Here is a 27,432-nt window from a genome sequence, read left to right as displayed (position 1 = left end):
CACAGAGGGTAGTACGTGTATGCAATTAGCTGCCAGAGGAAGTGGTGGAGGCTAGCATGATTGCAACATTTAAAACATAGCAGGGACAAATTTCAATCCCACCGTGCTGCTGAAAATGGGAGACAATATTATAAAAGTTGATCTCTTTCAGGGATGGGAGAGGGACCATGTTTTGTTCTGGCAGCCAGTCCTTGTATGGTCTGCACGACACACATGGGCATCTATAACCTGAGCCTGAAACAACTAAATCAGTTCTGCCCTGAAGGCACACAACTTGACTAGCCGCAAATTGCACCTGACAGATCCATTGTATATTACTCACTAAACATCTTGAAGTTCAGCTGCTGTTATTGAAAGGGAAATACACTCAGCTCCCAGTGTTCTTGGAGGTATTGTGGTTAGTTCCTGGATTTGGCTCGAACTATTGTTGTCTGGCCACAGGGATAGCCATTAAAAGAGGTGAAATAGCCACAGAGAAGCTGCTGGTGTGGAACCTGCAGTGCTTGTGTTTCTGGGCCTGCAGTAAATCAGAGGAAAGCAGCAAAGGTTACAAAGAGAGCAAATTTGCTTCTTTTCCCTCTGCTAACTTGGAGACAAGTTTTCCATGCTTCCTGATGGTAGCAGGAGACTGACTGAGTCCATTGTAGCAGGAATTATTGTAAAAATTGCTCCCTGGTCAGTTGGCTCAACAAACTCTTCCATCTGGCCTGTCTCACTCAGGTTCCGTGACAAACCACGAGCCAAACATAATTCTATACTCTAGTCCAAGGCACAAGCCGTGTGTTTCTGAACTAGTGACTACTGGGTGTCAGATCAAGAGCTCTCTACATCCGTGTTTTTTTTTTCTTGATCCCTCTTTTCCTCTTGTTCGTGCTGTGGCTGGGAAATTCCTTAGCGTCTGAATGCAGAAAAAGAGAAAGGAAAAGTTGGTTTACAGGAAACATCAAGAGGTGAAACAAAATGCCAGAAGTCTGTGGTCACACCATGTATAACTTGCTTGTCATGTCATATAGAAGGATTGGGATGAGCTTGGAGTTAGGAAGGGACTGAAGGCATAATTAATATGTGACATAATTCATCTTGAATGTTGTCACTGATGGAAGCCATGAACTATGTCAACCCTGCCCTTGGTGCAGATGATCAATTCCTCTGCACAGTTTGGGATCAGGTTAGTTTATTACAGGTGTCCCTCAGCAAGTCTGCTTTACTTGTGATCTGTTGTGCCTCACTTTGCCCTATGACAAAGAGGGAAGAATGTCAATGATTTTGTGGCACTGTGTTTTGGTGATGCACCAGCCATAACTGAATAGTTGGTGGTATGTGGATGCAATGAACTGAGCAGCCCTGGTAGGGGAATGAAGGTGTCTTGGAGGAAGTGGAGTGTTACTTGGTGGATGAGGGTGCAGTGCATTGAGCAACATGAGACGCTGTGGTGTGGAAAGTGGGAGATGTCAATCATTATAGTAGGATGCAAAGTGAAAGAATGGCTGCCATCTTCTCCCACTCCTTGTCTGTCTGCAATAAATGTATTTTTAAAAATCCAGTTGCCAATTCTGAGAGTGTTCAACTGTTTCTGCGATATGGCTGTAAAGGACATGTGGACTGGTATCCTTGTAAGTTTTTTGAATAAAAGGAAATAGACATACGTACTCAGCTTACCCCACACCTATCTTACCCCACACAGACCTTACCCCACACCTATCTTACCCCACACCTATCTTACCCCATACCTATCTTACCCCACACAGACCTTACCCCACACCTATCTTACCCCACACCTATCTTACCCCACACCTATCTTACCCCACACCTATCTTACCCCACACAGACCTTACCCCACACCTATCTTACCCCACACCTATCTTACCCCACACCTATCATACCCCACACCTATCTTACCCCACACCTATCTTACCCCACACAGACCTTACCCCACACCTATCTTACCCCACACCTATCTTACCCCACACCTATCTTACCCCACACAGACCTTACCCCACACCTATCTTACCCCACACCTATCTTACCCCACACCTATCTTACCCCACACAGACCTTACCCCACACCTATCTTACCCCACACCTATCTCACCCCACACCTATCTTACCCCACACCTATCATACCCCACACCTATCTTACCCCACACCTATCTTACCCCACACAGACCTTACCCCACACCTATCATACCCCACACCTATCTTACCCCACACCTATCTTACCCCACACCTATCTTACCCCACACAGACCTTACCCCACACCTATCTTACCCCACACCTATCATACCCCACACCTATCTTACCCCACACCTATCTTACCCCACACCTATCTTACCCCACACACAGCTTACCCCACACACATATCTTATCCCACACATAGACCATACCTCACACACAGTTTACCCCCCACACAGACCTTACCCCACACACAGCTTACCCCACAAACAGCTTACCCCACACACAAAAATTACCCTACACATAGGCCTTATCCCACACACAGACCTTACCCCACACACATATTATCCCACACACAGACCTTACCCCACACACACCTTACCCCACATAGACCTTACCCCACACAGACCTTTTCGCACATCATTCTTAGAATAATTCATGCTTCAGAAAGACTGACAGCCCTTGGGCACATGTTATCTTTGAAAGCCCACTGTGGACCTCGACAAACGTTGGCAATCCAACAATGTAATGGTACAGTAGCTATGTCCACAGCACATAGACAGCATGTTGGCACTCCTTTGCACATAAAACCTTCTTCTCTTACCCTAGTCAATATATAAACATCACACCACACACTTATCTGACCACAGCTACGTCCTATCCGGATAGCTTTTAAGTCAGCTCTAGCACACCCCAAAGCCCACTGGAGACCCACAGTTCATCATCGTCCAGTAGGAGAATAGCAGATACAGGCAAACAATCAGACAATTCCAAAACATGAGCTTTTATTTACAGATAGCAGTCATTTATTTACAGACATTACTGACATTCACTCCAACAGTGCAAACCAGACTTTAGCATCATCCCCGATGAATACTTTACAGTCTACAATTGTCTGCTGCAGCCACCTCTCTTTGAGAGAATTGAGTTCCTGTTTGGTTTGTAGTACTGGACATAGCTGAGCTCTGTTATGGACAAGTGCAACTTCCTCGACTCCTCATCAGAAGGCTGTTCCTGTTCCCAGTTCCTCAGCATTCAGTAATCCACCTTATTGCCTGCTGCTGTTGTGCAGAGCTCAGTGCTCTAGGGTGATGTGCCATTGTCTGTCTGGATTATGTTGGGGGGTCTGCTCCAAGTAGTAGACCTGCATCTTCAGCAGATGCAAACCCTACTCTATCACAGCCCTGGTCAGCCCCCATAGTGTGAAGACATTAAAACGTCACCCACAAATGTCTTCCCTGCCCACCTGAACCCAGAATTGCACTTTGATGGTGTCCAAACTACCTCTCTGTACTCCACGTGGTCACTGCCACTAAATCCCACGTCTGCCCCGCCCATAGTCTACGTGTTGTGCAATTGTGAATGTTGTCCACCCACACACCTTGAGATTCCCCATGTCACTGTCTTTATTCCTAACTCTGTCTCTGCTTTGTCTTCCAAATCTTGACCCCTTTTGATGCTGATACCTCACTATCCCAACAGGGCCCCCCCTCGCAGTCTCCTGAAACATCAATAAATAGGTGCCCAGGTCCGCATTTGCCCCAGGCATTTGACTTTCTCCAGGTTAGTCAAAATGAGACAGATTCTGAGTGGGATCTCTCTCTCTCTCTTTCTCTTTCTCTCTCTCTCACACACGCGCACATACACACACGCATACATACACACACGCATACATACACACACGCATACATACACGCACGCGCACAACATCTGTCTTGAAAGCTTGAGCCTTGCCTGTTTTTTAATGACACACAAAAAATGAGGAGCATCTTAAAAATTAACCCAACAGCATCTGCCTCCAGAAGAGAAGATAGGGTGAAAACCTAAACAGGTTGGCATGATTTGGACTGTGACAAGATTTATGGCAGGATTGGATAGACTGATCTCAAGTTTAGGATCATCTCTCTCAACCTTTTATCCTTTAACAAGCAGCACGGCCAATTTCTCTCCAGGTCACAGCAAGTTGTCGATTAAAGAGGACAATTGGTTGTTAGTGGCATAACTTGCCTCATTCATATTCAACTTTGCATCTTGCCAAAAGTATCTAACTAACCAAGGACACTAGTTATACATGTCCCTTGTTTATTGACGTAGGCATTAGGCATTTGTCAAACCCTTACTTTCATGGTACCTCTCTGGTGCACTGGCAGGTCACTTAGGAAGCTCTCACATAACAGGGCACACCACCAGCTGGCATTCGAAAGCTACAACAGGAACGCTTTCCATACATAGACAGGCACCCAGATCAAGGACTGAAGCAGGCTGGATTTCAGGGGTGCTCTTTTGCTCTATTAGTGCTCATTCACTTTGCACCTACCTGCAAGCTTGCAGAAGCCATACCTGCACCTTTCCCTGCCAGTCAGTCTCTGGCTCTGGCTGAACCCTTCACATACAATCAGCACTATTGTATTGACATGCTCTTTAATGCAAACACACAGAGAGGTTGCTTGTTTTAGTAGGAATCTATCCTACAGGGGATGATCTTGCTGTATGGCAGGCAAAGATATCAAGCTAATACACACAACTTGTGCTAGCTGACTACACGGCAAACACACTGCACATTTATTCAAACCAATGACCATCTTGGAAACTGGTGGGGCTGGTCCTTAACTCAGTCAATGAGGACTCCTATCGATGAAGGGGTCCTGGTCCTGTCAGGCAGAGCACCATATGCACACAGCCTGACTTGAAGCTGAGTGCAATTTCTCAGGCAGTGCTTATTCTTCTCCACTTTCAAGGGGAAATAAATCATTCTCTGTGTTACTGCAAATCTGATGTATTGTCTTTATGACTGCTTATCCTGTGATTGTTATTTAGTAGATTCTGTAACATTTATTCTAAATTGCATTTATTCTGTGGCTTTCTAAAGGCTAGAGAACCATGGGGTACAATTTATCCTTCCCTGCCCAAGTGGTATTCTGACATAATGTCAGAAAATCACTAGAGTTCTGCACAGATACAAAAGGTGAAAACCGTCTTTGCATGAGCATTTGTGGCATAGCTGGTAAGTGTGTAGAATTTCCTTAGGCCCAATGTTGCTGCTCTAGTCAAATGTGTGGAATATTAATGTGCACTTTAATTCACAGGGAGGGATAATTTACCTCAAAATCTCACCTTCTGAGCTTAGCACAAGGGAAAAAAAATCTGAGTAAACCCCAAAAACGTAACACTCCCTGAATACACTGTTTCCCTCTTCCCACAAAAGGGTTAATTGCATTATTGTTCTGCTCATTTTAATGAGCGTATATCAAAACAGCGAGTGAGAACAATTTGCTCCAGGCAATTTAGTTAAATCAGATTTCATGAGAAGGAAGGACTGAGAAGCAGCCGATCACTGTGTACCGATAATGATACGCCTTTAATATATCTCAAACATCTAGACAGACATTCAAGCAATAGAAATGATGGAAACATCATCTTCAAGTTGCAGAATGGGCAACATTTGTGTTCCATGAAAATGAGACACCTACATCATCCCTGTGCCAACATCCATGCTTAATCAAATAAGTTCCAGTTAAAACTTCCACAGTAAATGGGTCTTAGCTTTTGGAAAATGGCTGACGGATATTAGCAGCCAATCTTTAATCATTCGCTGTGAATGAAATTGAACACATGATATATGAATTGCAATGAGCCGCAGTGACCATAACAGCAGATAAGCTTGTCTTAATGAAACTGGAAGTTACTTGGGGCAAGAAAGATTCTCTGGGGACTAAATTCTGTATCTTTTTTTTCTCTGCTTGTATGCACAATTGGATGCTGATTTGTCACTTTGTGCAAGTGCAACATATCCTAATTAGCTTGAAACTTGCTGCCATTCTGTCATGTGTTTTGGCAGTCAGAGCTCTGTGAGTTTTAAGTTTTAATTGAATCTTTAGGCATAAGCAAGCACATAAAACCTGTTAAAGATTTCTCCTCATCCTGGTAAAGATCTCCCCTCATCCTGTTAAAGATCTCTCCTCATCCTGTTAAAGATCTCCCCTCATCCTGTTAAAGATCTCTCCTCATCCTGTTAAAGATCTCCCCTCATCCTGTTCCTGTGTCTTCCATATGCCTTATTTTCAATGAACGTGGCAATGCTGCTAGGAAAGTTAGATTTGTAAGTAATACCAACCATTGCATTGTGACCTTGTCGACTGAGAAAAATTAAACAAACTCGTTCTCTTCTTCCCTCCTATTTCGACAGCTTTTCTGATGTTTTCCATAAGCAACCTCATTTTATAAAAAAGAACAATCTGTAAACAGAATAACATCAGCAAATCTAAGTGGCAAATTAGAATGAAAAACAAATTAAAAATTGCAAATTACTTTTGATCTGTTATTCCTGCCTGTCTTCATTTTCGAAAACAAACAGCATGCATGAATAATAAATTAGCTACCACAAGTTTGTGTTCATTTTCCTATTATACATTTGTATTTAGCATGTTGTTTTGAGTAATAGTAAGTTATCCCTTTTGTAGACACTTAAAAATATACTTAGTCATGTGTTGATTGTCCAAATTGTGTGACCAAATGAAAAGATGCTGAATTTGCTGAAGTTGCTATAGTCCAGTCATTCTCAAAACTATTGGCTTTATTAAGGGCTTCAAAGAAGATAGTCAAAAAAGGATATGGCTTATGGTACCTCAGAAAGCTGTATATACAGTAGCTAGGACATCCAAGAATGAGCAGTATGGTGGCTCAGTGGTCAGCACTGCTCCCTCACAGCATCAGGGTCCCAGGTTCTATTCCCACCTCGGGCGACTGTCTGTGTGGAGTTTGCACATTCTCCGCATGGAATTGTGTGGGTTTCCTCCTGCTGCTCCAGTTTTCTCCCACAGTCACAAAGATGTGCAGGTCAGATGAACTGGGAATGCTAAATTGCCCATAGTGTTAGGTGCATTAATCAGAGGGAGATGGGACTGGCTGGGATACTCTATGGAGGGTGGGGATGGACCTGTTGGGCTGAAGGGCCTGTTTCCACACTGTAGGGAATCTAATCTAATGACTCTTGGAGGCACAGGAATTTGTAGGTTCAGCTCAAAAAACACACATTGTTGAAAGCAAGAAAAGAGAAACCTACATTCTTAATTGCCACAAGAATCTCAAAGTACCTGGCATTTAAAACATTGTCACTGCTGAAATGTGAGACATATGGCATGCATAGCATACTCCCACAAGCAGTCAACAGCATCTCCTCCATTTCCTGCACTTCTGCCCTCAAACACTCTCCCCCCAAAATCAATAAAGATAGAGCCCCCGTAGTCCTCACATACCAACTCACATACCTCTGCATCTGACTCATGATCCTCCAACATTTCCACCACCTACAATCAGACCTCACCACCAAAAAGATATTTCTTTCCCAAGACTTTTCTTAGAGATTGCTTCCTCCGTGACTGTCTCATCAACTTCTTCACCACACCCATACCTTTCCCTGCAACTGCAAGAGATGCAACACCTCACCTCTCACCTCCATCCAAGGTCACAGGCAATCCTTCTGGATCTGGCAGACATTCACCTGCTCACTTGTTCCTGTTGTCGTCTCCTCTATATCAGGGAGACCAAACACAGACTTGGAGACCGGTTAGCAGACTCCCGTGCTTTGCGCTCATCAACCAGCCTGAACTTCCAGTTGCCATCCATTTTAATTTCCCCTCACACTCCCCTGGCGGTGTGCCCATCCTTAGCCTCCTTCACAGTCAGAGTGAGACCATACATAAACTGGAGGAACAACACCTGATATGTCGAGCTTAAAACCCAACGGCCTCAATATTGACTTTACCAACTTCAAAATCCCTCCACCCCCAGCGTTATCCCATGTCTAGCCCTCCCTTCCTCGTCACCTCCCTGACCTGACCTAACCTGTCCATCTTCCTACTCAGCTAACTGCACCACCCTTCCCACTGACCAATCACAATAACCCTCTATCTGCATCCACTTATCCCACCTAGTCCCAATCTGCTCCCCTCCCTCTATTTACTTCTGCGGTCCCCTTCCCCTTCTCAGTCCTGATGAAGGGCTTCAGTCTGAAACATTAACTTTCCTGTTCCCTGGATGCTGCCTGACCCGCTGTGCTTTCCTACTTCACCTCTATCGAAATTGTGTTAATGGTCTGATGATCAGTTTTGGGGGATGTTAGTTGTTGAACAGGACACCAAAATACCACTAAAGTAACTCCCTGCTTCTTCTTCCTCAAAATAACAGCTATGGGATCTTTCACATCCTTCAACACAGGCAGATGGAGTTTTGCTTCAATATTTCTTCAAAGAGATAACATCCGTGACAGTGGAGTTCTCCTTCAATTGCAATGGAGAATCAGCCTTGATTTTTGTGTTCAAGGCCTGGACTAAGATTTGAACCCAGTGACTTAGAGGCATGAGTGTTACATACAAAGGCCCCCTCCAATCATTTAGGCAAATTACCTTATAATGTTTTGGCACTTAAAATTGTTTGATTGCAGTGTTTGCATTATCTGAGCACTTAGGATAACTTCAGGTACCCGAGTACTTATTAAACTCAGTTGGAGACTCTGTTGGATTTTCCATTTATGCAGGATCACATGAGAGAGGTGTGTGACTATCTCCCTCCAAATTTACACTTCAGTCCAAACTCACCCAGATGGTCTAAATGTGTTGTGCGTGTGTACCATTCACATTATTGCAGACTGTCCAGTGACAGCTTTTATAGCCTTTTCAAAGAAAAAACAAAATTAACTTTTTATGATTCGATGAACATCAAGAGCTGAGAAACTAGTTGCCATATCCCAATAAAACTGAGAAAAGCTTACGTATAATTTAAAATATTTCAGTTATACCACGTTAACACTTCTGAATAAATCAAGTAATACTTTTTAAAACAAATTTTTATTTTGTAAATTAATTTTTAAAATGCTGCTTGATTGCACTTTCCTTGGCAGATTGTTCCCATTGCAATACATAAATACGTTTGAGTGCTAACAAGAAAATGAAAATTGTTTCGAAATGGGTAAAATTCAGAGTATAATTTGCTCCCATTTTAAGGTTTGTTCTCAAAATAGAAACCCTACCACTGACCAAGTTTCATGGTTGAAATGGACTTTGTGAGACAAATTCATATTTACCTTGTAAATATTAGGAATGTAAAGTCATTGATGAGAGAAGAACATTTTTTTGAAATGATCTACTCAACAGGAATAAATAACTTCTTTCATATTTGCAATCTGCTTTTGACTAATTCTGATGTTTGTATGTCTCACATTTAACACAGAGGAATATAAATCTGATCCACAAATAAGCACAACACTTTACTGTTTTTAAAATGGATTTCTTCCATGTTGTTTCCATTTTGTCCTTAGTAAAATTTATAAGCAACTAACATTGTAAAATAAGCTGCAAAGTAAACTGAAGATATTTGAAATTATACAGTGCTCAGATCTCTGCGGCAGTCAGATCTCTTGGGATCAAAAGCAGACACAAGGTGTTGTCAGAGATAAGGATGAATGAAGAGGAAGGTGAGAAAATGAGGGGCCTAAAAGCCCATATCAGTATTGACCAAATGTGGGTCCATCTTGGGGTGTTGGTTGGTAGAATTTTTGTTCGCTTTTAACAGTAGAATTAATCCCACTTACTGTGGTGGTGATAAATGCCCTTTACACTGATTGGGAAGGTGGGCCAGCTGAGCCTGCAAGTTCAGCCATGTCCCACAGAGTGACAAGGGCAAAACAATTATGAAATGAAGAGTGAATCAGAAACACAACATTGTTTCTTGCACAATAAAGGAAAAGTGCAGAACCTTCCTGAAGTGGGTAACAATGAGACATAGCAATTTTTGTTCTCTAACTCAGGTAGATTTAACAAATGACAATGATGCACATATGAATGAAGTGAAACCAATGTAATTGGAAAGTTTGCAACTAAACATTTATGTTGAAGAACATCCTTGTCACCTTTGTGTTCCCAGGTCTTATGTTAATAACAATGGAGTAAGACAGGAAAGCAGTGGCTGTGTTGTAGATGAGAGCCTTCCTGTTTAACTATAAATCTTTATCTGGCTGACTGAGCTGCTGCACTGTCAGCTAGTGGCAGCTTCTCGGATGAAAAAATTCCCAAATGTTAAATTGTATGGGCAGAATTTTATCAAGAATTAGCTAAATATCAATTTCAGACTGTTTCTATTCATGATTTCTCGTGAGTTACCTGACACAATTTTACACTGATAACTATTATGTCGGCATCATGTAATGAATCACATCTCTATGATACCACACTTGCCCTACCACCCACTCACCAGCAGTGGAAGCTCTTGCCAGTGCCATGGTTTTCTGGGATTTCTATGATGTTAGCTTTGCATCCCAGCATTTATTTCCAGCTGTGAGTAATCTGCACAGAACATGTAACAGGAGTAAAGTAAAAAATATTCTGAGAGTGCATCAGTGGCAAAGGTGAGACATCATTGGAAATACATGTTCATATTTGTAAATTTATTGCTTTTTTACATCATCATCTGTTTGATCAACTGGCATTATAACTGCAGCTAATAGAATCGAGCTACTGAGGTCTCCCATCCATAGCACTGTATCATGTTAGCGCCCTGTCAAAGACAGTGTTACTGTTTCCTTATTTCTCACCACAGCATAACATCTTGTCACTGTTCAATATGGGAATATAACATGTTACAAAGCTGGTCAATCTCATTTTTTTCAATGAGAGTTTGAGTTACAGACGTAGATTCAAAATATGACCTTTTATTTGATTGTACTGTTCAGATACAGCATACAGCACAAAAAAGGCACAAGGTCACAAAAGCACAGAGAAAAATCAGAAAATCACAACAGAATCAAATACACAGCTACAAAATGTCTTTCTTTATTCATTTTTAAGTTAGAACACAACCCCCCCCACTTTGATTATTATTGGTCAGCCGAGTTATTATTGGTCACTCTGTGATTGGCTCTCGCCTAGATGGCTCAACCACAGTTACAATTCTGTTTTTGAAACTTTTTCGAGTAATATTTGCCAGAACTGCCAATTAATCAGAAATTTCTCATTACAGGTAAAACAAAAGAATATTGACTTTTGATCAGTTCCAACACAGTTAAGTGATGTATCACACTCCAATTAAAATTCCAATATCTTAAGCAAGTGAGCGAGAGAGAAAACCTTTCTTGTGACTGTTATTAACCATTAGTGGTCTGATTTGAATCCATTAATGAACTAATTTGGTTTTATAATTATTGAATAAACAATTAATAGTGTGAGATCTAGAATTGTTTTATCTATAGAGTCATAGAGTCATAGAGATGTACAGCATGGAAACAGACCCTTCGGTCCAACCTGTCCATGCCGACCAGATATCCCATCCCAATCTAGTCCCACCTGCCAGCACCCGGCCTACATCCCTCCAAACCCTTCCTATTCATATACCCATCCAAATGCCTCTTAAATGTTGCAATTGTACCAGCCTCCACCACATCCTCTGGCAGCTCATTCCATACACATACTACCCTCTGCGTGAAAACGTTGCCTCTTAGGTCTCTTTTATATATTTCCCCTCTCACCCTAAACTTATGCCCTCTAGTTCTAGACTCCCCTACACCAGGGAAAAGACTTTATCTATTTATCCTATCCATGCCCCTCATAATTTTATAAACCTCTATAAGGTCACCCCTCAGCCTCCGACACTCCAGGGAAAACAGCCCCAGCCTGTTCAGCCTCTCCCTGTAGCTCAGGCCCTCCAACCCTGGCAACATCCTTGTAAATCTTTTCTGAGCACTTTCAAGTTTCACAATATCTTTCCAATAGGAAGGAGACCAGAAATGTACGCAATATTCCAACAGTGGCCTAACCAATGTCTTGTACAGCCTCAACATGACCTCCCAACTCCTGTACTCAATACGCTGACCAATAAAGGAAAACATACCAAACACCTTTTTCACTATCCTATCTACCTGCAACTCCACTTTCAAGGAGCTATGAACCTGCACTCCAAGGTCTCTTTGTTCAGCAACACTCCCTAGGACCTTACCATTAAGTGTATAAGTCCTGCTAAGATTTGCTTTCCCAAAATGCAACACCTCGCCTTTATCTGAATTAAACTCCATCTGCCACGTCTCAGCCCATTGGCCCATCTGGTCCAGATCGTGTTGTAATCTGAGGTAACCCTCTTTGCTGTCCACTCCACCTCCAATTTTGGTGTCATCTGCAAACTTACTAACTGTACCTCCTATGCTCGCATCCAAATCATTTGTGTAAATGACAAAAAGTAGAGGGCCTAGCACCGATCCTTGTGGCACTCCACTGGTCACAGGCCTCCAGTCTGAAAAACAACCCTTCACCACCACTCTCTGTCTTCTACCTTTGAGCCAGTTCTTTATCCAAATGGCTAGTTCTCCCTGTATTCCGTGAGATCTAACCTTGCTAATCAATCTCCCATGGGGAACCTTTGTCGAACGCCTTACTGAAGTCCATTTGGATCACATCTACTGCTCTGCCCTCATCAATCTTCTTTGTTACTTCTTCAAAAAACTCAATCAAGTTTGTGAGACATGATTTCCCACGCACAAAGCCATGTAGACTATCCCAAATCAGTCCTTGCCTTTCCAAAGGATCCTGTCCCTCAGGATTCCCTCCACCAACTTGCCCACCACTAAGGTCAGGCTCACCGGTCTATATGTCCCTGGCTTGTCTTTACCACCCTTCTTAAACAGTGGCACCACGTTTGCCAACCTCCAGTCTTCCAGCACCTCACCTGTGACTATCGATGAAACAAATATCTCAGCAAGAGGCCCAGCAATCACTTCTCTAGCTTCCCACAGAGTTCTCGGGTACACCTGATCAGGTCCTGGGGATTTATCCACTTTTAACCATTTCAAGACATCCAGCACTTCCTCCTCTGTAATCTGGACATTTTGCAAGATGTCACCATCTATTTCCTTACAGTCTATATCTTCCATATCCTTTTCCACAGTAAATACAGTAAATTTTCTGTGGCTCCACACAAAGGCCACCTTGCTGAACTTTGAGGGGCCCTATTCTCTCCCTAGTTACCCTTTTGTCCTTAATATATTTGTAAAAACCCTTTGGATTCTCCTTAATTGTATTTGCCAGCGTTATCTCATGTCCCCGTTTTGCCCTCCTGAATTCCTTCTTAAGTACACTCCTACTTTCTTTATAGTCTTCTAAGGATTCACTCGATCTATCCTGTCTATACCTGACATATGCTTCCTTCTTTTTCTTAATGAAACCCTCAATTTCTTTAGTCATCCAGCATTCCCTATACCTACCAGCCTTCCCTTTCACCCTCGTAGGAAAATACTTGATTTACAGAGTTGAATAAAATGTCAAATATTATTAATTATGACCTTGAAAATTGCACTTGTTTTATCTATGGCTTACAGAATGTTCTTCAAATGTATGTTTTAGCTATTGTTCAATTGTTGCTATCTTATGCGTTAGCTACAACTGTTCTATCTTACGTGTCAGTTGTGAATGTTAATTGTCTTGACAAATGCAGTTAGTTGCAACCGAGAAAAATGTCATTCAGCAATAGTTCAAGGCAGCCATCTTTTGCTACTAAGTGTTGGGCATCCATTGGCCATTTTGTGTCACTCAGTGATGACCAGCCCTAACAACAGCTTCAAATTGTTGAACACAGTGAACAACAGGAAAAGTGAAGAAAAAAGAAAAACAAAGAAAAGCTGCATTCATTTCTGGGCATAACTCGGCACTGTTTACCTTTCAAAACAACAACAACAACTCGACAGTCGATAATTGATTACAACACCCACTCACATCTACTGGAAGCACATGTTAACTAAATCCTGTCTGGCTTATTGTGACCCATGTTGCAGCACTCTATTATGCTGAAGGTGGCGTTCCTCCTGTAAAATATTTCCTGCCTCAGAAGAATGCCACACCCACAGCTCCTCGGAAGAACTCTGATCACATTCCAGTTGGGCAGAAACAGCAGGCATGGACTATCACATACACTCTGTATGGAGGATACTGCATGGCCCCCACAGACTCATCCAAAAATCAAAACCTCATGTTCAAGCAGTTTATTCTTTATATGCTCTATGATGCCTCTCGCAGAAGAATGAGTTGCATTGCATTTATGTTCTGCCTCTTCAGCATGTTGGACACCTGATTCATCAGCCATGGCTACAGATGGTAGCCTTGGGCTCCCAGTAACTGTCCTTTAAATAAAACAGAAGCGTGAGAGTACTCAAAGTTATTGGCATCATAACAGTTTCTGGTGCACTTAGCACAGACGTCTGGAACCCTTTCTGTCGATGAAGTCTGCTGAGTTACGAAATAGGGCTGTCAATCTGTATACAATAGGACCTGGCACCTGGAAGAAGTTAACTAGATTGACAAAACCTACTCACCAGCCTGCAGCACTGACCTCATCACAGGGAAATGAGATGAAGCAATGTGATTAATTATGTCGATTACAGCCACGATACATTTGTGGTTTCAGGACTGTGAGACCCCACTAATTATCCACACCAGATCCTTGGAAACAGTCAACTGCAGAAAGGTTTAGCGCAATTGTCACCTTGACAGACAAAAGGATAGGATGGTCGCCCATCTTTTCAAGTCATCCTGCAGATGGTGCAGTTATGTTATGAGGTCCTGTGACATCCTCAGTCTGCAGTAGAAATATACTTCATTCATCTGGAGGACATGTCATTACTTCTGATTCCATTGCTCTATGCCTCCTCCATTCTGAGGGGATCTTCACCTTTGTGATCTTCATGTGGGGGTTGCTGATAGTACTGGGTATAGTGTCTGATCTGTTCCTCCTGAATTCTCTGCTTCTTCCAAATTGTAGCATGGCCACAGCAACAGTGTCTTCTGCTGTGGCTGGATCCATTGGTGACAGTTCCAATGATACTGTGTGGAGGATATCAGAAGCAGAATAAATCCTTAGTAATGTCAGCAGTCAGCATTTGCATTGCATGACAGTTTGGCATTGTCTTCTGTTTACCTAAGTCTAAATTGAATAGATATAGAAAATGCTTAAAGTCGATTATTTGTATTTAGCATCAGCATGGACCAACCACTGTGAACCAGTTTCAAGCCTATAGTCATTATAAATGGTGAGAGCACATTATTTTTAACTTATCCTTGATGTTTAATTTGGAGAAACGCTATCTTCTGTTTGGACGTTATAAAATAGTTTGTATCATTGACCTATAAAATTGACTCTTAATGCAGTCTTTCTCACTTTGATAACTTTCAAGTTAATAGATTTTCATTTTAACCTCCAGTTCTAGCTATTATAGGGGTAGTCAACACAGATTTATTAGAGGGAGATCCTGTTTGACTAATTTAATTGAGATTTTTTTTTAAAATTGACTATACTGATGATGGTTGTGCAGTTAATGTGGTTTACATGGACTTCAGTAATGCCTTTGACAAGATCACACAGGAAGACTGGTCCAAAAGGTAAGAGTCTATGGGATCCAAGACAAGTTGGCAAACTGGCTCCAAAATTGGCTTCCAAATGCGATGCAGATGGTCATGGTGGAGGGTTGTTTTTTGTGATTGGAACTCTGTGACTAATAGTGAGCCACGGGGACTGGTGCTGTTTGACATGTACATTAACAACTTGGATATGAATGTACAAGGTTGAATTAGTAGGTTTGCAGGTGACACAAAATTTGCTCGTGCTGTTGGTACCAAGGAGGATAGTCCCAAGCTACAGTCTGATATTGATCCACTAGTAAATTGGGCAGAACAATCAATGTGGTATTTTAGGAGGTCTAATAAGAGAAGGACATACACAATGAATGGTAGGTCTCTAGGGAGAACTGAGGAACAAAGGGGCCTTGGTGCGTGAGTCCATAGGTCTCTAAAGATAGTCAAGGTGACAAAAAAGCACACATGATGCTTGCAATTATTTAGACGAGGCATAAAATATAGGAGCAAGGAAGGAGCAAGGAAGTCTTTTAAAACTTTATAAAAAGTTGGTTAGCCCACAAGTGGAATACAGTCTGCAGTTCTGGTTGCCACATTATCGGAATGATATGATTGTATAAGAGAGAGGACAGACATTGGAATAAGGCAATGTTTTACAGACTCAATGGTACTTAGTTTCAAAAAAGTGTAATGTATGTTAAATTCCTTTGACCTAAATAAAACAATGTCCTGATTATTTCTGCAAGTAGCTTCTAGCATTTGAAAGTTGTGCCCAGATAATAATTCTATATTGGCTTCCAGTGTAATGTTTAGTACAGTCCAGATTATTTAGTAAATAATTTCCAATAGTTCAATCATATCTAATGCTGGATAAACCTCTCTGAGACTTCTCTGAGGCCTGCTGAGAATGAATAGTATGTAAAACAAATTTGGGCATACTTTGTAACATTTTTAAATAAAGCAAGTGGTGACAGTCAAACTCTTGCATTCCCATGGTAATGCCTGATGAATGCAAGACAGAAAGTTTGCTTCTACTCTACTTTTAGTAATTTTTAGCAAGAAGACCATGGTTAAGCACAAACTCCTCTAAATTAAATGGCACAAGCAATCTAGATTGACTCCTTATATTTTTGTTAATAAAAAACACATTCAGACATCAGAAACCGTCATGAATCATAAAATCTCATCACCTCTCAGCCTTCCTTTATAGAAACTTCTACCCTCCACTTTTGAAAATTCCACTTCTGATTCCACTGCTTCAATGCTGTTCTGACTTGGAATGCCTGGACACTTGCTTTACCTGCCAAAGGTTTACCCTTGTCTTCCCAAGACAGCTTTCCAACACCAGCACAATCGGTAAAGTTCCAGCCTGTTGAGAGCTTCAGGTCTTCTTGCAGACTTACTCACACTCCATCACTTTGCTATTGCAGCCTCTTTCTTGGCTCTTTTGTCGGTGGTCTCTTCTCCTTGTCACTGTCATCTTCTTAGTTATCTTTCATTCTGAGAGTTCCTGGATAGTTTCCCAACACATTTTCTGTTTTTTTTTCTCATATGGCCTATCCCAGGTGCCATGGTTTTTGCTTTACATACCACATTGATGCACTCTTAATTACCTGGATAGTCAGGCTCTTGAATTGTTTAAAGAGAACACAGCTAGGGTCTGTTAATAGCATGTATGGCTGGAAATGCTGTACAGAGGAACCTTGGTTAACCCTGAAGGATACGGACGGGGAGTATTTTGTTCAGTTAAACGAATTCAGGATAATCGAATGCCAGATAACATAGTTTAGCCAAGCATCGGGACATTGCGATCTTGCCGGATAATCCAATATTTGGTTAATTGAATGTCAAATAATTGATGTTCCTCTGTACATGCTAAGATATACATGCTAAGGACTGATTAGGGATAGTCAACATGGCTTTGTGCGTGGGAAATCATGTCTCACAAACTTGATTGAGTTTTTTGAAGAAGTAACAAAGAGGATTGATGAGGGCAGAGTGGTAGATGTGATCTATATGGACTTCAGGAAGGCATTCAACAAGGTTCCCCATGGGAGACTGATTAGCAAGGTTCGATCTCATGGATTACAGGGAGAACTAGCCATTTGGATACAGAACTGGCTCAAAGGTAGAAGACAGAGTGCAGTGGAGGAGGGTTGTTTTTCAAACTGGAGGCCTGTGACCAGTGGAGTGCCACAAGGATCGGTGCTGGGTCCTCTACTTTTTGTCATTTACATAAATGATTTGGATGCAGCATAAGAAGTACAGTTAGTAAGTTTGTAGAAGATACCAAAATTGGAGGTGGAGTGGACAGCAAAGAGGGTGACCTCAGATTACAACAGGATCTGGACCAGATGGGCCAATGGGCTTAGAAGTGGCAGATGGAGTTTAATTCAGATAAATGCGAAGTGCTGCATTTTGGGAAAGCAAATCTTAGCAGGACTTATGCACTTAATTGTAAGGTCCTAGGGAGTGTTGCTGAACAAAGAGAGCTTGGAGTGCAGGTTCACAGCTCATTGAAACTGGAGTCACAGGTAGATAGGATGGTGAAGAAGGCGTTTGGCATGCTTTCCTTTATTGGTCAGAGTATTGAGTACAGGAGTTGGGAGGTTATGTTGCGAGTGTACAGGACATTGGTTAGGTAACTGTTGGAATATTGCGTGCAATTCTGGTCTCCTTCCTATCGGAAAGATGTTGTAAAACTTGAAAGGGTTCAGACCTTTGAGCCCGTTCTGTATCCAACTGGCTAGTTCTCTCTGTATTCCACGAGATCTAACCCACAAGAAAAGATTTACAAGGATATTGCCTGGGTTGGAGGATTTGAGCTATAGGGATAGGCTGAACAGGCTGGGCCTATTTTCCCGAGAGTGTTGGAGGCTGAGGGGTGACCTTATAGAAGTTTATAAAATTATGAGGGGCATGGATAGGCAATGTCTTTTCCCTGGGGTCAGGGAGTCCTGAACTAGAGGGCATAGGTTTAGGATGAGAGGGGAAAGATATAAAAGAGACCCAAGGGACAACCTTTTCACACAGAGGGTGGTACATGTATGGAATGAGCTGCCCATGGATGTGGTGGATGCTGGTACAATTGCAACATTTAAGAGGCATTTGGATGGGTATATGAATAGGAAGGGTTTAGAGGGATATGGGCCGGGTGCTGGCAGGTGGGACTAGATTGGGTTGGGATATCTGGTCGGCATGGACAGTTTGGACTGAAGGGTCTGTTTCCGTGCTGTACATCTACATGACTCTATGATTCTATGTGCAGTCTTTCAGGAATTTAGTCCTTCATCATAACTGAATAAATGCACAGTAGAGAATCAGATCAGTGAGTTTCATAATACTGCTTTAACATTATTAACATACAACTACATAGCACTGACATTTTTTCCACTAACTAGAGGTGAGGAGCCTCAGCAGGAACACAGCGTACCATGGTAAATCCGAAGTTCTGAATAAATTAGTGAATTATCTTAATTTAAGGAAAATCAGTGCAGGTACATTTTCATTAGCTATATGCAGGATATCTGTTTCTTTTGCGATGGACATGACAGACTACAATTTTCCAGTGAAACATGTACGCCTTGCTCACCAAATGCTAGTGTTATCAAGGTCCTCTTGTCAGCGTTTTTGTCAATGTGGAACAGACTCAAGATGCTGATCAATAGATTTGTGTAAGCCTGAATATAATGACATGCAGTTTGACACCCAGCTCCTGACTTCATTACAGCCTTGGATAACTACAGCCTTGGAGATAAGAGCAGAATTCAAGAGATGAGGTAACATAAGAGTGACGGTTCTTGATATCAAGAAAGCATTTGACTGAGTATGGCATCAAGCTATCTCAATAAAACTGAAGTCAATTTGATGGTTGGTGTAAAGATTTTCATGGTTTGGAGTCATAGCTGGGACAATGAAGATGGTTGTGATTGGAAGAAGATAATTATTGAGGCCCAGGATATCAATTTAACAGTCTTAGGATCTTAAGTCCATTCTTTTTCTGCTGCTTCATCAATGACATTCCTTCCACCATGTGCTGACACGAGGATTTTCACTGACAATTGTACAATGCTAAATATCATCCATGATTCCTCAGATGCTGCCACAGTCTTTGGTTATATGAAGCAAGACCTTGACAAGTTTCAGGCTCATACTAATAAGCGACAAGTTACTTTTATGCCAAGAAAATTCCAGGTAATGACCATCTCCAACAAAACAGAATCTAACCATCTGCCCTTGATATTTAACAGCAGTACAGTCATTGAAGTCCCACCAGGAACGTTCAGGAGTGACCATTCACTGGTAATTCAACTGGGTTTGCAATTCAAATATTAGAATTCTGTGTTCAGCAGTTCACCTCCTGATTGACAAAAACCTGTCAAATCTTCTGAGAGATGGTGCATCCTACCATTCTCACTGTCTTATGAGTTGGATATGATTTGGAATACTTTTGGTAGATTCACCACCACTGGTATTAGTTTACATTACCCTTACCACGTGGCAAGAATGCTCACTTGATATCTGAGGCATAAGATAATGATAAAATAAGATCTTCATGAACAGTAAGTAGGTTTATTGCAGATTATTAAATAACTGATAACTTTGTAACTAAGATACACAATTGTCTCTTGGAGACATTTGACTCAACTTATGAGTAAGTTACTTGACTTTAGCAATGTGCTGTGAACATTAAGGACAATCACTGAAGAGTTATACACACTGGTGAACACATCGAGAACTCTCTACACTGACGGTCAGTTCCTTTCTTTTATATCATGGTGGCTGTGTTAAATTTTTCAGGAACTGTCTCTGACATTTACCGTCAACAAGTTATGACAGAAGTGTGACTTTCCACCTTCTTGGAGCCTTTAGTTGAGTTATTTTGGTGCAGTGACTGTGTCCCTGCACTGGGCCAAAATGTCTGGGTTCAAGTCCTACCTGTCCTAGAGATATGTCATAATATGCCTGACTCATTTGATTCATGTAACTACACAGCTTTAGCTATATCCCATTCAAGGTGAAGCAGCCCACTTGATAGGCAACTTATCCACCATCTTAAACATTCACTCTAAACACAACTGATTCCCTATGTACAACAGAGAAGATGCACTGCATCAGTTCATCAAGGCTGGTTCAAAAGAACCTCTAACCCCACAACTTAAAAACCCTTAGAAGAACACAGGCAGCAGACACATTTGAAAACCACTACCTGCAGGTCATACAGCATGCTGACTTGGAACAATATTATTATTCCTTCACTGTCACTGGATCAAAATCCTACAGCACCCTTCCTGAAAGCACTGTGGGTGTACTTATAATAGTCAGATGGCAGTGATTCAGGAAGGAGGCTGACTGCTCAAGAGTAATTGAGTGGGATCAACAAATGCTTGCCTTCTTGGCTGTGTTCACATGCAGTGAAAGAATTTTAAAAATACTGAACTTCCACTGAAATTGGTTACATTTTCTCAGACCTTGCACATGGACAAAGAGAAGCATTGCTGTGTAATGTAGTGATTATGATCCATTAAGAAGAATACACATCTTGTGTGTCACAAGTTCAGTCTTCATTGAGTTTCTGGCACTTTTTAAATTTTGTTTTCAATAGCAGCTTGTTCTTATTAGTTTTTGAGGAATGATACTGTTTGTGCCAATAGAAATCCGCCTCTGTTTGGTTACAGAAAATCTGGCTGGGAAGTTTTAAACATTGGAATACCAAACATTTCCTGCTCTTAAATAATTTCAAAAAGGTTGGAATTGGATAGATAAGAGTCCAGAGAGCTCAGTATATTATTTCAAACTGGAATTGAAGGACACATGATAGGAAACTGAAATAGAAAATGGTTTATCCCTCTCCTAGTGTTAGGTTGATACTTGAAGCACAAGTTGTAATTTTACATTTGCAGTATTGGGACCATCTTCTACCAATGTCATGTTATTGCTACAACCTCAATTGTGGGAGTCATGTGCTTCAGTGATAATATCTAGCACTGTGAAATTCTATATAGGACAAAATATACATCAAGTCAGATTTAGCTCTGTTTAGTGGGCTGTAAGTCTTAGAGTTAGCAACACATTGTTTATAACCCTTAGTATCTCACAGCAGCCCAATTTGCTTTTTAAAGCTTAGATATAAATTAACAATCTTATGAATCAATTAGTGCAAACTTCATTAGTGGAGATTGTTTGAGTTGTCCACTTCAATAATTAATTGGTTCCTGAGCTATCTCTTAATTCTTTTATTTGCTACGGGTGTATTAATACATTGTTCCACTGATGACTTTGGATCATACAAATCCTGGTAATGTGCATGTGTTTGAAAAATTAAGTTTGTCTTGATGTAAGTTAATCTATTGGTATTCTCCTTAAGGTAAGCTTCTTGAACAGTACTTTCAAACAATTTTTGTTCTCTGGTGACTATTTTGGTTTCTGAAAAATAAGAACACGTGTCCTTCGACATGGGATATCAGGGACTGCTTTGTAACTGTAAACATTTGTTACATGAAACCTTTTGGTCCAATAAAGTTTTCATGGTTGGACTTGGAATTTTTCTTAGTATTTTCAACTTGTTTTTTGCTAACTTCTTGAAGTGAAAATATTTCCTCATGTTTTTGTCATTTTAATGATTGATGTCACAAAATAAAAGGCTGTCACTTCTTAATAGTTTAAGTTCCATAAAAAATGTTCACTTGTGTAAAGTTTACCACCAATTTGCTGTCTAGGTATAATTGTTACTTTCCTTTGAATTATGTATTGAAAGATGAATGGGGGGAGCTTAACAAAGTGAGATATTGAAACAAATTGTAATTTTCTGATACACCAAAGTGAATTTTGATACTGCGTTGGATGACTTAAAAACTGGAAAGGCTGATCTGAGCTTAAATTCATATAAGTTGAAAGGCAGCTACGAATTGAGACCTTTTCTACAATTACATCTTTCCACTTAATCTACAACTTTATTTTCCCAATTACTCTGTAAATGGGTACACTTTAGCCCACACAGGGAACACAACATTGCTGGAGGTGCTATCTTTTTAGATGAGACATTAAACCCCATGGGATATCATTGGCCATTCTGGGTAATTTTAAAATGTCTGCATGTTTGTTGTATAAGTAATTTTGACTTTTTTTTGTTTCAAAGTGAAAAACGTTAAGATCCCTATCTTCCTTCCTGACTGTTTCCGCACTAAGTAACATTTCAAGGAAAATGTGCTTCTTAGCCCAGAATGTATGGACAATTCAAAGGCTGAATAGTAGGCTTTTCCATGACAATTTTTTAAAACCAAGAAATGTGATCAACTTATTGAGCCCTCTATATTCACTCCAATTTCAAATGCTAAGAATACAGATTAATTCTCTCTAACTGTACTTTTCCCCAATGCAATTGGAATAAGAATACACATTTCACTAATTGTGTAAAAGGAATACTTTTATAATTCAAACAGTTATCTTGGGCAAGGAAAGTTGCAAGGTTTTCTTCAACTGAAGACAAGCTCAATAGCTGAAGTTTTATATGGAACTTGCTTGCAGAACGTTCATAAACTAACTGTTGCCTTTGCAATCGAAGTGTTTTTAATTGCTTTTCTGGTTAGCAATTTTATGAATGTAAAATAGCACAGATTTAGTGACCTTGTGATGTTCCAATCTTCCAATACTCTTTTTCAGGCATGGAGATTACAACTGTTCTTTGTCAAAAGGTCCTAAAAGTTCATCTGGAAGATTGCTGTTGTCACACGGTCAGTGTAGTCGGTCTTCAAGCCAAATGTGGCTGCTCAATGTGCAGAATTGACATCCTCACTTTGTGATTAAGTCACTGATTAGTTTGTTAACAGATAATAAACATCTGCTTCAAGTTGATGCTTTTCAGGAAATGAACTCTTGAGTGGACTGAGTGTTTTTCATTTACGGACCCTAACAAGATAGGGAGTTACTTCCCAGGGTTGTTTCATGAATACATAGACCTGTCATCTCCTTTTCAATGACCATTTTGTTGTCTTTCTCAAGGAGGAAAAGACCAATTTGCAAATATCACATTTACGTTGTGAAAAGATGTCTTTAATGGCCATGCCACTTTCTTATCCTTGACTTTTTTCTGCACATTCTCTTAAAAATACAAGGATTCAGATAAAAGGATGTCAGATGAATCCATTTCGAATCATTTTCCTGCAGTGAATTTTGAAATCCATTTAAAGTATCCACTAATAATGGAATCTGATTTAAGGGAATATATACTGGCCAACAAATATAGATAATGGAATACACGTACACAAGTAAATGCTTTAGTCTGAGTTTTCCCCAATATCTATCTAATGTTTTAGATGTTTCACATCTTGATTCCAAAACCATTACCGAAAGTGAACCTGACAGTATTTTGGGAATTTAGATTTCAACAAGATCATCAATGATGTTTATTTAACTCTGACATGGTCAGAAGTCACACAACACCCAGGTTATAGTCCAACAGGTTTATATGAAATCACAAGCTTTTGGTTCACTGCTCCTTCATCCAGTGAAAGTGAAGAAAAGGATACCAACACAGAATTTCTAATCAGAGAGATCAAATGATCATATAAATGGTGTGAGTGGAGTGTCCGTACGCTGAATAATAACTCTCGCTCTGCAGGTGATCAAACGTGTCAAACAGTTTGAGTAAAGAGTCAACAGCTGAATAGTCAGTGAAAGGGATTGCCTGTAATCTACTTAATTGAGGGAGAGAGATAATTACACAATTAAAAAATAAACTGGTGTTACAGACAAACCAAATGGCTGGAATAACATGAAAGGTAGAAGAGTCACATGCTGAGGGTTTAACCAAAGTAACAAGTAATTCAAAACTGCATAAACTAAGGTAGAGAGTTCATAAGGTTACCAAGGCGATGGTGTTAAAACAGGACAGTAAATAAGATTTTCTAAATACAGAACAGTGTGGTAGGCTTACGTGCAGCAAGATATGAACCCAAGATCACAGTTGAAGCTGTCTACACAGGCATGGAACTTGGCTATCAGTTTCTACTCTCATTATTCACTGTGTGTCTCAAAGACTGCCTTGGAGGACACTTACCCGAAGACTGGGGGCTGAATATCCTTGACCACTAAAGTGTTCCCCAGCTGGGTGGGAGCACTCTTGTCTGGCGATTGTTGTTCAGTGTCCATTCATCGATTTGTTGTAACATCTGCATGGTCTCGACAATATACCATGCCTTGGGGGTATCCTTGCCTACAGCATATGAGATGGACAACTTTGGCTGAGTCACATGAGTATCTGCTGTGTACCAACCTCACTGTGGCACCTTCAATTTTGAAATGAATTCTTCAACCTCTGCATTAGCTACCTGCGCCCATCAGGGTCTAAATTCAAACAGGAAAAAATCCTCACTAATTTTCTGGATTCCTAAATGTCAGTCCGCTGTAATACCAAGTTATTTCTTGTAAATATTTTTGTTCTTTTTTGTGTTGTATCAATCATCTCCCAGACTTGAATGAATAAAACATATGAGTCCTGATTTAATTCTGGTTATTTTTAACCACTCGCTTCTCGAGCATTTTATGATATACCTCAGTGCCAGGTGGAACTTGAACTCAGACTTCTCTGGCTCAGAAGTAGAATCCCTATCACTTCACTACACAACACTCTCTGATTTTATTCAAAAGAATTATAATGCAGATCACTTTACAAATCCACTGAATTGAATTCTTAGGAAACGCAACGAGGCTGTTTTCAACATGGCAAGAAATAAAAATAAAATGTTTCTGTCTCTCCCATTAGATGGAAGGCATGGAATAGAGTTCAATTTATCTTCTATCTGTAAAGTAGTCTGACTATAGATTTCTCTTCTATAATGAATCAAATGTGCTTTAATTAGACATGTTCCTTACAACACTACAAACTCTCAGACTAGACATAAAATGTTGTTGCAAGAAACCTTGCCATACTCAAATCTACACAAATTGAATATCTCCTCAATTGCCTGACATTAACGGATTAATATAAGGGAGGAATCAGTCATTTGTTCCTGGAAAGACATTTGTAAATGATGGAAAATTTTCTAACAAGGGGCTAGTTAAGTAGTAAAAGGAGTGTTGCTGGCAACAACTGGGCAGTTGGATATATAGAGGTTGGCTGTTTGTAGACTTTGACATCATTTGACACTGAGATGATGTAGGATTTTCTTGTACTTCATGTGGTATATTTTGCATTCCTTCCTTTAATTTGTAAAGGACCAACTCTAAATATATTGTGAATATAGCCTTTGACTTTGTCAAAATAAGTCTCACTGATGAATAGAATCAGGCAAGTAGGATAGATGATCAGAACTGTTATGTTGCAAGTATATTAATTGCCAATTTCAATTTGGTTTTGCATAGAGCTGAACATAGAATCCCCACAATGTGGAAGCAGGCCACTTGGCCCATTGAGTCCACACCAACCCTCTGAAAAGCATCCCATCCAATCTCTGCAACGCTGCACTTTCCATGGCTAATCCAGCTAGCCTGCACAGGCCTAGACACTACAGGCAATTTAGCATGGCCAATTCACCTAACCTGCACATTTTTGGACTGTGGGAAGGAACCAGAGCACCCAAAGGAAACCCACGCAGACACGGGGACAATGTGTGGAGTTTGTACAGACAGTCACCTGAGGCTGGAATCAAACATAGGTCCCTGGCACTAGGAGGCAACAATGTTAATCACTGAGCTACCATGCATGCTGACCTTTTGTTGTGAACTAGATGAGTGTTAGGGCTGGGGAGCACTAATACAGAAAAATTAATAGTGCAATTGACATATTGAGGATATCCTGTTCATGGGTCCATGTCGATTGTTAAATGTTGTCCTGACCCAGAAAAATAAGCCAGTTGGAACCAGTAACTATATTAAGAGACAAAACTGCAGATGCTGGAATCTAATGTAGGCAGGCAGGAGGCTGGAAGAACACAGCAAGCCAGGCAGCATGAAGAGGTACAGAAGTCGATGTTTCGGTTGTTAAGCCCAAATTCTACCTAACTATTTACCAATCTTCACCTGTAGCTACTGGAAAAGCAGTAACTGATAAGAGGATTAAGCAGAACTTCCCATATTCTGAAATACTGGACCAAAATCCTGGACTTTTCAAATAATTTTTTAAAAGTAAAAGTATAAAAGTATAAAAGTAGGCAGCTGGGCTAGATTCTGGGAAAATGATGCAGACACAAAGATAGTTGCTTGGAACCATTGTTCTGCCCGAAAATTCAAATTCACACATTTTATCTCTAAAAGAGCAATCAAATAGGCCCAAACCCATCCAACCCAGACTGGAGGGGGCCTTGGCAGATCAACTTCAATCAACGTTCATGCATAGAGATACTGGATATTCCACTTAATCAAAATATATTCACACCTACTCTTAACTATCAGGAAGCCAAGTGACCTCAAAAAGGTGACACCAGAAACACAATGGCAACACAGATCTGAGAGGAGATAACTGGGCGCACAATCTGTATAACTGCTAGCTCTGATCTGGGAGAGACAGAGCCTTTTCCAACCTCAAGCTCCTGCAGAAACCATTTCCCCACCGGGTCTCGCCCCAACAAGCAGCTTTGGAACCAAAAACCACAGAGGCTGAACAGAGAAGCTGAGTCAGGAAGGCAAACCGAGAGCATCATTGTAACAAAGGACATCCAACAGGGAGGAGGCCAACCAAGTGCTATCTGAACATGACCATTCAGACACGGGCCTATTCTAAACCAAGAGAACCAATGGTAAGAAGCTGAGCAACCGGACAGACTTTATACTGGTGTTTCCCCCTGGGCTGAGCTGAAAATCCTGAGATCCCAAAGTTTCCAACCGAGCTAGCAAGGAGGGGAAGGCAGGTGGTAACAGTGCAGGGACCCCAAGGGTAGGAA

Source organism: Chiloscyllium punctatum, chromosome 25, assembly GCF_047496795.1.
Source record: "Chiloscyllium punctatum isolate Juve2018m chromosome 25, sChiPun1.3, whole genome shotgun sequence".
Taxonomy (NCBI): Eukaryota; Metazoa; Chordata; class Chondrichthyes; order Orectolobiformes; family Hemiscylliidae; genus Chiloscyllium; species Chiloscyllium punctatum.
Note: the sequence above shows the minus strand (reverse complement) of the source record.